Source organism: Phoenix dactylifera, chromosome 14, assembly GCF_009389715.1.
Source record: "Phoenix dactylifera cultivar Barhee BC4 chromosome 14, palm_55x_up_171113_PBpolish2nd_filt_p, whole genome shotgun sequence".
NCBI classification, from domain to species: domain Eukaryota; kingdom Viridiplantae; phylum Streptophyta; class Magnoliopsida; order Arecales; family Arecaceae; genus Phoenix; species Phoenix dactylifera.
The window spans coordinates 11,275,512-11,287,721 of NC_052405.1; positions in this window are offsets into that span (position 1 = coordinate 11,275,512).

Sequence of the window (12,210 nt, forward strand, 5' to 3'; positions counted from 1 at the left end):
TGATACGAGTACGATCTTATCAGAGAACTACTCCTCCAATCATCACGATGAAATACGAATCTTAAGGCGTGTCACTGATAAGTGCTAAATAATGCATAAATTAATATCTTATTCATAGCACTTATCATTATTTTAATTCATATATTTTGTAAATTCAACTAAAAAATGTATTACCTTCACCAATGCATTTTAATGAATTATCAAAGGTAATTCAAGTTTGATTTGATTATTTATTGATTAAGTTTAATGCATGCAGGTCAAGTCAAGCTCAATTAGGTAAAATCTAAACGGACACTACATCATTTCACAATTTTATATTTTCAGAATCGACTCCAATAACTCTTTTCCAAAACCCAGTGCTTCCCATTAATTTTTGACTCTTCATACGTTCACCTAAATTTCTCCTCACTCATTCCAACTCTTTTTCCACGTGATCCTATTTTAATAAAATTCCTTCAATTATTTGTTTCTCATATCTCAAAGCATATCACCTAGTTGCACGAATCCCAAAGTCTCATCCCATCTCAGCCATTCATCTTGCTTCCCATATCATCCATCCATCAAATCTCCGATTTCCAGCTAAATGGACCTGTTCCCAGCGACCACTTGTGATCTCCCGCACCTCACAAATCCAACCAAACTCCCAGCTCACGAATCATTTCTTCCCTTCATCCATATCAAAAAGAATCCCAGGAACTCAACTTCCCAGCCGTTCCGCTTCCCCTGTTTCATCATTATCCCATCTCCCCTTCTGGATTAACTCCCAGCTTCATCCCATTCAAATTCCTTCATCCACAAATCCCGATCTAGCCGAGATCCTCTCAACATCCTCATCTCCTCAGAGCTCGATTCCAGCCAACTTCATATCAACCTTCCTCTCAAACGCCCGCGTCCGAGCATCTCAACAACCAATTCACCTTCATCCCCTGCTTCGGAATAAAGAAATCCCGAACCTCACGGACCAGCAAACACGGCGTCGAAGGATTTCCTGCCAGCCGTGAGCTTCATCATCATCCATCCCAAGTTCACATACTCACTCCTCCCAGCCGAGATCCTCTTGGTTCATGGATTGAATTCCATCTCTTAGCCGAGATCCTCCTAACGTCACAGAATCTTCTTCCGCATCCCCTGTACGTGAAGAAGCGTCGGATGAATCCCCTGCATCCCGGAACCAAGTTTTCTTAGCATCCAGCCGAATCCAAACTCCCAAGCTCATCAGCTCATCTTCACAACGTCTGGAAGCTAGCAGCCGTCCGAGATCCCTGCTCCACGTCCTCGCCATCCGAGCTCCAAGGATCAAGCCGACTTCAGCCAACGAATTCCAGTTCCCAGCTCACCGACTTTCTCGTCCACGGATTCCTTCACGTCCACGAATCAAACCAAGTTTTCTCCCAACATCCGGATTAGATCTTCTCAAGTGTATCTCCCAGCATCTTCATCTCCAGCCATGCTTATCTCCCACGGATAGAATTTCTTCTCATCCTTATTCGACCCATCCTGCTGCCAGCCAGGATAGCATCCCGAACAAATCTCAGCCAAGTCCCAGCGTTCCGTATCAACTCCCCTGTTCAGCCTCCATCCTTATCCCATCGTCAAAGGATCAAAAGATATCGACTCTATCCCGCAGCCGTTGATCCATCTTTATCTCAACTTGGAACAGGGGAGAGAGAAGGAGGTATGCAGTCTATAAAAGGCTCTTCATGGAAACCAGAGGGGGATGCTTGGAAAAAAAGGATCAGCAAGCTTCTCCCTATAGCCGAGTTTTCAAGGAAGTCAGAAAGAGGGAGAAGACGGAGCGAAGAAGGAGGTAGCTATGATGGGAGTCGGAGTCCTCTGCGCTACTGCTATCGTCCACAACTATATGGAAAGCTGATCTCCTCTCCAGGGCTGGATGTAGCCCTAACATAGGGACATGGGTTTTATATTTTATTCTATATTCTTGGGGTTGTATGAACTTATTGTTTTCAATGGATATCTTCTTTTGAATCATATTTAATTTCTGTGATTTTAAGTATGATGTTCGTACAACTGTTCTTCATGATCACTAAGTAAATATAAGATAGTCCATGCTTAGGGAAGATGCGATGTGCTGCCACCTTAGATTAGGGTAGACATTTCATGCCAACTGAAGATGGATTATGCCCAAATTACTTTTGTGAATTTTTATTTAAATGTTTATTAGGCTTGTAGCCAATTTGCATGTTAATCCAAGAACGAAATAAAATATAAATAACCCTTGTTCCGATGTTAGTGGTGAATTCCTTGCCCTAGGTTCCCTTAAACTAATATCCTTTTAATTGCATTTTCTTTTATTGAATTGCTTAGTTTAATAGTCTTCACAAATTCATCCTTTTAAATATTTTTATTTTTAAGAAAAACAACTATACCCCAATCCCTGTGGATCGATACCCGTAATCACTATCCTACTAGATACGTGCTATTGCGTGGTCTTTAAAGTTGACTATCAATTTTTGGCGCCGTTGCCGGGGATTGCTAGCATAGTTGTTTTCTTTTCATAAAATATTAAAAAAAAACTTTCAAAAAATAATAATAATAATAATAATAATAAAAATATATATCTCTAAAATAAAATAAAAGTATTTTCTATTTTTGTTACTTTAATTATCCCCTTTCTTCTTTCTTACTAATTTTTGATTTTTATTTTGGTATTATTTAATCAGGAATCGAAGAGAAAATCTGGGGCGATCAAAAAAGGAACTATTGGAAAAGGAATACGGTAAAGGTTTGCTTTAAAAATTGCTGGGGAAATTCCCTTTGGTAATCTCTAAACCTTTCTTATTTAAATTGATTCCCAGTTTGCTTGAAATTTTGTGGTGATTGTTTGATTTTAATTTCAGTAAAAGTGTGAATGCATGCTTGATACACATATACCAATTAATCCGCACATAGTAGGGGCGATCACCCCAACAAGATAAGAACTGAATTTCGTCACCAGATTCTTGCCCAAGTTAGGTGAATCAATTCTCACATAGCCATCACGTTAATTAAAATCAATTAGACGTTGGCCCCTAGGGACATTCGAGCTCAATAGGACGAAGATCACCGAAAGTTGCACCAATTTCGCTCTGTGGCTCAGTTGATGTCTAGGCAAGCTTTGTCCCAAGGGAGACAGTTCACCTGTTCGAGGCAAGTGGTTTTTAAGTGGGACCTTTGCAAACGCATCGTGACCCCCCCACTTACCTGGGAGCTTACCTGGTTAGCTCAGTCATTAGACCGGATTGGAGGCTTAGGTGCCCTCTTCAAACCAGTTAGGAGCTGTCTAGTAATTTTAGGGTGAACATAAGGAATTGTGTTTTTCTTTTTAGTGCATGCTTGACTGTACTGATGAGAGGAGTCTTAGTGTATGCTAGGGTGTCGTTCTAGATCTCTTGAATTAGTACCGTTTGACTCTGAAATAAAGCGTTCTCTTAGGGCCCTTCGAGCCGAAATCCGCACTTATAGAACCCTAGGATCTGCTTCACCTATCAAGATGGCTGAAGAACAACCCAAGCTGTTAAAGGAGTACTTCACTCCTTCCATTTATACCTCTCCATCTTGTATTCGACTACCTGATACCACTGCTGCTGTGCAGTTTGAAATTAAGTCTAGTGTCATCCAAATGCTTCCCTCTTTTTATGGACTTAACAATGAAGACCCATACAAACATTTAGATGAGTTCCTTGAGATCTACACTACTGTCAAAATTCAGAACTTCACTGATGATGCTCTGAAACTCAGGCTGTTTCCTTTTTCCCTTAAGGATAGAGCTAAACAATGGCTCCATTCATTAGAAGCCAATTCCATTCTCTCATGGGCTCAAATGCAACATGAATTTCTAAAGAAATATTTTCCTATAGGAAGAACAAACCAATTTCGGCGTGCTATCACGAGCTTCTCCCAATCTGACGGGGAAGAATTTCATGAAACTTGGGAAAAATTTAGAGACTTATTCCGAAAATGCCCGCATCATCAAATACCTAAATGGCAGCTAGTGCAATGTTTCTATGACGGATTGACTGAACGAAACCGTCAGATGATCGATGCCGCATGCGGGGGAACTTTTATGCTTAAAAGTGACCATGAGGCATGGCAATTGTTTGAGAACCTTAATGAAAATTCCCTCCACCATGCCTCCTCCGCTCGTCAAGCACCTCCGAGTTATCAAAGAAAAGGAACCATATATGAAGTTAGCCAGTCCATAGGTCTATCTGACAAAGTAGATGCACTATCCCGTAAGTTGGACCAGCTAATGTCTAGAGAACAGCTTCCAAACTTTTCCCAAGCACAAGTGTGTGCTCTCTGTTCTAGTCCGTCTCATACTATTTTTGAGTGCCCTTCGGCAGCATAATTTCCTGAATTTGTGCAAGAACAAGTAAATGCTGCCCAAGCACAGTCCCGACCGGGTAATGATCCGTATTCTAACACTTATAACCCGGGGTGGCGCAACCATCCAAATTTCTCTTGGAAGCAGCAGACTTCCAATACCTCCCAGCCTTATTCCCAAAACTTTCAACCGTTCCAGAGTGTTCATCCAAACCGTCCTCCTACTCACTATTCACAATTTCAACATGTCCCTCCTCCAGCAACCCAAAGAAACACAGCCTTTGAGGAGAAAGTGTTGACCTCCCTTCAAGGTTTGGAAACCATTACACAATTGGTGCACTCTCACACGCAATCTATCGCCAAGCTAGAATCCCAAATGGGGCAACTAGCTAATGCACTGAACAAGCGAGAGGAAGGAAAGCTTCCAAGCCAACCAGTGAGTAATCCTAGGGGACAATACATGGCTCAAGAAAATCAACTAAATACAATTCATCATGAACAAGCCAATGCTTTGACTACCCTAAGGAGTGGACGTGTAGTAAACAATAAGATTGGGGAGGGTAACAATAAGGAAGGTAAAGAGGAGGAGAGAAATGTATCACATGATAATCCAAAACCTTCTTCTTCTTCAGCTAGTTCACCTTCTGCCAACACTCACATTCCAAAGGCCCCATTTCTTGAAGCACTTAATGCACCCACTCCCTTTGGCAAGAAAGGAACTTCACTAGAGGAGATGATGGAAATTTTCAAACAAGTAAAAATTAACCTTCCGCTTCTTGATGCTATTCGACAAGTTCCCTCCTATGCCAAATTTCTCAAAGATCTTTGTACCCAAAAGCGAAAATCTAGGACACATGTGCCTAAAAGGATCTTCCTAACTGAGCAAGTGAGTTCTATTCTCCAACACAACAACCCTCCGAAATTCAAAGATCCTGGTGCTCCCACCATCTCCTGTGTCTTAGGAAATAATTTCATTGATCGAGCACTATTAGATCTAGGGGCAAGTGTCAACCTTTTACCTTACTCAGTTTATGAGAAACTTGGGTTAGGTGAGTTAAAACCAACCTCAGTATCCCTTCAATTGGCTGATCGATCTGTAAAAATACCACGTGGGATAATTGAAGATGTTCTTGTCAAGGTAGACAAATTCTATTTTCCAGTAGATTTTATCGTTCTTGATATGGAACATGAGCCTAATCCTAAGAAACAAATCCCCGTGATCCTTGGGCGTCCCTTTTTAGCTACAGCCAATGCGAGTATAAATTGTAGAACTGGGGTGATGAATATATCCTTTGGGAATATGAAGGTCAAGTTAAATATATTTCGTGCCTCTGATCAACCTGCAAAGAAAGTTGAGTGCTTCCTAATAGACAAAATGGACGATCTTGTAGAAGAAACCCTTCCCTATATTTTGGCAACTAACCCTCTGAAAACATACTTGGCCCATTTTGACTTTGATATAGACAAGGCCATAGAAGCAGTCAACTTCCTGCCCAACAATCAGTCTTCCACAAATTTTCTTCCTTGGAGAACCCCGCATGAACCCGGTATGATTTGATAAGGATGCACTGCGTCTGGCTGAAGACGTTAAACTTAGCGCTTGTTGGGAGGCAACCCAATTCTCGTAGGTTATTTTTGCATATTTTCTTGTCGCATTTTTTTATTTTCTTAATAGGATCCCTCATATTACTGATGCAACTACGGTAAAATGCTTCTATCCTCCATATAAATCATATTTTCGTCCAAAATAAGAAATATATAAAACAATAAAAATAATAATATAATATTCAAAAAAAAACATTGAGGACAATGTCTGATCTAGGTTGGGGGGTATAAGATTCGAATTTTATAAGAAATTTTTTTGCATTTTCGCATTATTAAATAAGTTTTTCGGAAAAAAAAACCTAATTTCTATGCCTTAGTGCTGAAATGATAATCACACAAAGTATATAAAATCTAAAAAGCCCAATGATTAGTCAGGAATAAATCAATTTGAGTTCTTTTCATTAAAAATTCTTTTAGCAAGTTGTAAGATAATTTTTACTTTGAAATTTCACAACACGTATGGCCTGCACTTCTAAGGGTTAGGTTTAACATGATGTTGTTAAGTCTGGTAGCAACCTTGAGTCCTGATGAATCATACCTATCTAATTTGCTTTAAAAAAAAAAAAAGAAGCGAATTTAGTCAGGTACATCGAAAAGGGCTACCTATTGTCAAAGGTCAGCGGGCTTGCAATGATGAATCCGAGCATAGGTCCGTAGGGGAGTCTTGATGCCTAACACCTTATGCCATCTGGTGTGGGAGTGTTGACTGAATGCTCGTTACATGGAGGAATCATTACAAGAGTAAAAGTGCGTAATAAATATAAAATAAAAAAATAATAAAAAAATAAAAAATAATAAAAAAATAAAAAAAAGAGAAAAAGAGAAAATAATATTGACCTTGAAAAAGACGATAGTGTGAAAGCCGTCGTTGTAAAAATTCGAGTAAACTGGAATATTACAGATAAAGCCCATGAGGTATTAAAGTAAACATCCACAACTCTCGAAATCCTGCAAGATATGATGATTTTGAATCAGTGAATAGGTCTTATCGGACCAATTCTTGGAAACTACTAGCTTTGGCAGTATTTTAGGAATCTAAAGCCTTAGCTTGTGTATGGTCCAGATATCACCGAGCACCCAAGTATAAATTGGCCTTACAACTCTCTAATAGAAACTTAATGACTTCAACTTAAATTGCATACTGATTTAGGATTTGGGCTGACTTAGTAATTAAAACTTTATGTGCTTTTAAAATTCTTGGCACTTATGCATTTAAAATTAGATTTTATAAAGCAATAAAACAAATTCATTAGGTAGAGACAACAGTTTGTGGGTATCTGAGCCGGAAACCCTCACGAGACAAAACTCGTCCACTAGGGCCACCTAGGGGTTTAAAGCCTTATTGCATACGGTAAATGCAATCGCGATTCCTGCGAAAGTGAGTTAGTTTTTATTTTGCTCGAGGACTAGCAAAATGCAGGTTGGGGGTGTGATAAGTGCTAAATAATGCATAAATTAATATCTTATTCATAGCACTTATCATTATTTTAATTCACATATTTTGTAAATTCAACTAAAAAATGTATTACCTTCACCAGTGCATTTTAATGAATTATCAAAGGTAATTCAAGTTTGATTTGATTATTTATTGATTAAGTTTAATGCATGCAGGTCAAGTCAAGCTCAATTAGGTAAAGCCTAAACGGACACTACATCATTTCACAATTTTATATTTTCAGAATCGACTCCAATAACTCTTTTCCAAAACCCAGTGCTTTCCATTAATTCCTGACTCTTCATACGTTCACCTAAATTTCTTCTCACTCATTCCAACTCTTTTTCCACATGATCCTATTTTAATAAAATTCCTTCAATTATTTGTTTCTCATATCTCAAAGCATATCACCTAGTTGCACGAATCCCAAAGTCTCATCCCATCTCAGCCATTCATCTTGCTTCCCATATCATCCATCCATCAAAATCTCCGATTTCCAGCTAAATGGACCTGTTCCCAGCGACCACTTGTGATCTCCCGCACCTCACAAATCCAACCAAACTCCCAGCTCACGAATCATTTCTTCCCTTCATCCATATCAAAAAGAATTCCAGGAACTCAACTTCCCAGCCGTTCCGCTTCCCCTGTTTCATCATTATCCCATCTCCCCTTCCAGATTAACTCCCAGCTTCATCCCATTCAAATTCCTTCATCCACAAATCCCGATCTAGCCGAGATCCTCTCAACATCCTCATCTCCTCAGAGCTCGATTCCAGCCAACTTCATATCAACCTTCCTCTCAAACGCCCGCGTCCGAGCATCTCAACAACCAATTCACCTTCATCCCCTGCTTCGGAATAAAGAAATCCCGAACCTCACGGACCAGCAAACACGGCGTCGAAGGATTTCCTGCCAGCCGTGAGCTTCATCATCATCCATCCCAAGTTCACATACTCACTCCTCCCAGCCGAGATCCTCTCGGTTCATGGATTGAATTCCATCTCTTAGCCGAGATCCTCCTAACGTCACAGAATCTTCTTCCGCATCCCCTGTACGTGAAGAAGCGTCGGATGAATCCCCTGCATCCCGGAACCAAGTTTTCTTAGCATCCAGCCGAATCCAAACTCCCAAGCTCATCAGCTCATCTTTACAACGTCTGGAAGCTAGCAGCCGTCCGAGATCCCTGCTCCACGTCCTCGCCATCCGAGCTCCAAGGATCAAGCCGACTTCAGCCAACGAATTCCAGTTCCCAGCTCACCGACTTTCTCGTCCACGGATTCCTTCACGTCCACAAATCAAACCAAGTTTTCTCCCAACATCCGGATTAGATCTTCTCAAGTGTATCTCCCAGCATCTTCATCTCCAGCCATGCTTATCTCCCACGGATAGGATTTCTTCTCATCCTTATTCGACCCATCCTGCTGCCAGCCAGGATAGCATCCCGAACAAATCTCAGCCAAGTCCCAGCGTTCCGTATCAACTCCCCTGTTCAGCCTCCATCCTTATCCCATCGTCAAAGGATCAAAAGATATCGACTCTATCCCGCAGCCGTTGATCCATCTTTATCTCAACTTGGAACAGGGGAGAGAGAAGGAGGTATGCAGTCTATAAAAGGCTCTTCATGGAAACCAGAGGGGGATGCTTGGAAAAAAAGGATCAGCAAGCTTCTCCCTAAGCTGAGTTTTCAAGGAAGTCAGAAAGAGGGAGAAGACGGAGCGAAGAAGGAGGTAGCTATGATGGGAGTCGGAGTCCTCTGCGCTACTGCTATCGTCCACAACTATATGGAAAGCTGATCTCCTCTCCAGGGCTGGATGTAGCCCTAACACAGGGACATGGTTTTATATTTTATTCTATATTCTTGGGGTTGTATGAACTTATTGTTTTCAATGGATATCTTCTTTTGAATCATATTTAATTTCTGTGATTTTAAGTATGATGTTCGTACAACTGTTCTTCATGATCACTAAGTAAATATAAGATAGTCCATGCTTAGGGAAGATGCGATGTGCTGCCACCTTAGATTAGGGTAGACATTTCATGCCAACTGAAGATGGATTATGCCCAAATTACTTTTGTGAATTTTTATTTAAATGTTTATTAGGCTTGTAGCCAATTTGCATGTTAATCCAAGAACGAAATAAAATATAAATAACCCTTGTTCCGATGTTAGTGGTGAATTCCTTGCCCTAGGTTCCCTTAAACTAATATCCTTTTAATTGCATTTTCTTTTATTGAATTGCTTAGTTTAATAGTCTTCACAAATTCATCCTTTTAAATATTTTTATTTTTAAGAAAAACAACTATACCCCAATCCCTGTGGATCGATACCCGTAATCACTATCCTACTAGATACGTGCTATTGCGTGGTCTTTAAAGTTGACTATCAGTCACGGATCTAATTTTGCCGCTGACATAGATTCTTTTTTTTTTTAGGACTGATATAGAATTTCAAATTTGAGTTTGGGTTAGGAAAGTGAAGATGGGCACGCACTTAATTTTAGTTAGGTAATTTTACCAAATCAAGATCATCACTTGCTTGAATGCCTATGATTACAATTAGGAGAGACTCCTATAAAATGGTAATACATATCACAATGTGATTTTCCCACTCTTTATGAAATTTATAACAAATGCTTTATTGAAATCGAGCTCAATTTCATTGTTGAGGAATTGAAAAAAAAATGCTAAAGATTAAGTGCAAGCGAATATGTATAAATTAAGAAGAATTGACTCGGGCTTGTTGCTCTAAGAGTAGCTTGTTCAAGTAGGACCAGAAAATAAAAAAACGAATAAGAGGATTTAGCGCACGGAACTCCACTGCAAAATATGGAGAGGGTTAGATGTAAGCAACTTTGAACCTGCCTATAGAGATGTTGATTTCATATTTTAAATTATATTTATATCATAATAGAGCATTCTTACTGTTGCATCAAAACCTAACCTTAAAATAAAAGAAGAATAGTTTAACCAAATGGATCTTTTATCAAAGCTATCAAGAACCTAGGAATAGATTTATTTCTCTGCTATCCCCACTAGAAAAACCTTAAAATAAAAGGAGAATAGTGTAACCAAATGGATCTTTTATCAAAGCTATCAAAAGCCTGGAAATGAATTAATTTCTCTGCTATCCCCACTAGCAAAGTGGCTTGCAATTGGTATATCTAAAGTTTTCATGCATTTCATGGTATTTTTCTATCTAGAGTTGGTGAACACAACCAATCTTAAGCAAATTAAGAAATTTGCAAAACTTCTAATATAATCTGAAAAGTTAAGCAAATTTATGGGGTTAGTTGATTGCATTTTTTATATGAATCAAGGAATTGCTAGAGACTAAAGGGGTACATAAGTTTCATAAGTTGACAATTTAAATATCTTGGATACTTGACAATTATCGAAAGCTAAAAATAGTTTATGATGATCATTCTTTAATGCAAGTAATGACCGATTCATTTAGAAGACTGAAGAAGCCCTCTTAAATATTGTCAAGACATTATCCTAATAATACCCACTCATTACCTATGATTATATTATCCTCGCGGGGTTGGGGGATAGGTGAACCTTTTATTGAAGCAAGTAGGGATTATGAGGTACAGTGTCTCCATCTGCAAGAATTTTCCAATTCTCTTTTTTCTTGGCTTTTTGTTTAAGGGACAAGGTTTGGAGGTTGGGACAAGGACCTAGGATGAAGTGTGGGTTAATCAAGGTCCTTTTAGTGGCAAAAGAAAACAATTAGGCATAAATTTGCATAAACTAAAATAATATCATATAATACTTTCTTTTCCATTAAGACCAAATAAAGAAAATAATTAGGTGTCTGGTCTCAAGTCAAGTTGTCGGCAGTCTTACTCACTAACTCTTGAGACATGTACATCTTCACTACTAAACAAAATTGCAACCTAACACCATTGCCACTACCAAAAGCAATCATACATCTTCTACCATAACTTATTATCATTAGATTATTCAATGGAGTCCAGTTATAGTGTTCTGATAAATACACCTCTTATCTTTTTTAAGCAGAAATTTGATCTAGTTTAAGCACTCGACCCGATTCAATCCAATCCGGGCTGGTTTAGGTCAAAGGAATTTTGCAGCTTGGGTTGAGCATGAATCAATTTTTTTGTTCTCGATCTTAAATTAATTGCATGTAGATCGAAGGCCTAATATCAAATTAGGCTCGAAGAGCAAATTTGGAAAGATTTGGTTAACAGATTAGATGGATCAAAATTAGGCTTTATAAATTGGACTGTGCGGTGGGTGGATCGTATGAGCGGATTTGCGAGCGGGCAAGACATGTGCCATTTTTTTTTAATTTTTGCTTAGACAGGCGCCTCACAGTACATGAGTACAGATATACCCAATAAAGTCTGAAAACAAAATATTGCGGAGAGCTCTAGGCAGTTGTCCCCCCTGCATCCATAGAGTGCCGCTTGAATGACTAACTACGTAAGAGACCATCCAATCCGCGACCCCATTGGCCTCTCTATAAACATGCTTAGTCAGGAAGGCCTCCCCATCCCTGCTCATGGCCTAAATATCTTCGAGTAGGAGATGGTCCCACTGCGACATCCTCAGACCCCTTCTGAATCCATCCTAATATGCCAGGTTTTATTGCATGTGATCAACTGTTAAAAAACTAGTTTTATGTATCAAATAATTATTAAATATATTATTGCTATGATGGTACTATCCAAACACCAACTATACAGTACATCCTTTGATTTATCAGGACGTGACAGCAGATGGATATTCCTTTGGTTTTTGTTTTTTCTCTTATACTTTATCAGGACCGTTCCTTTGATGGCCCCTCCTCATGCACTGTATACCAAGGAAAGTATCCAGATACG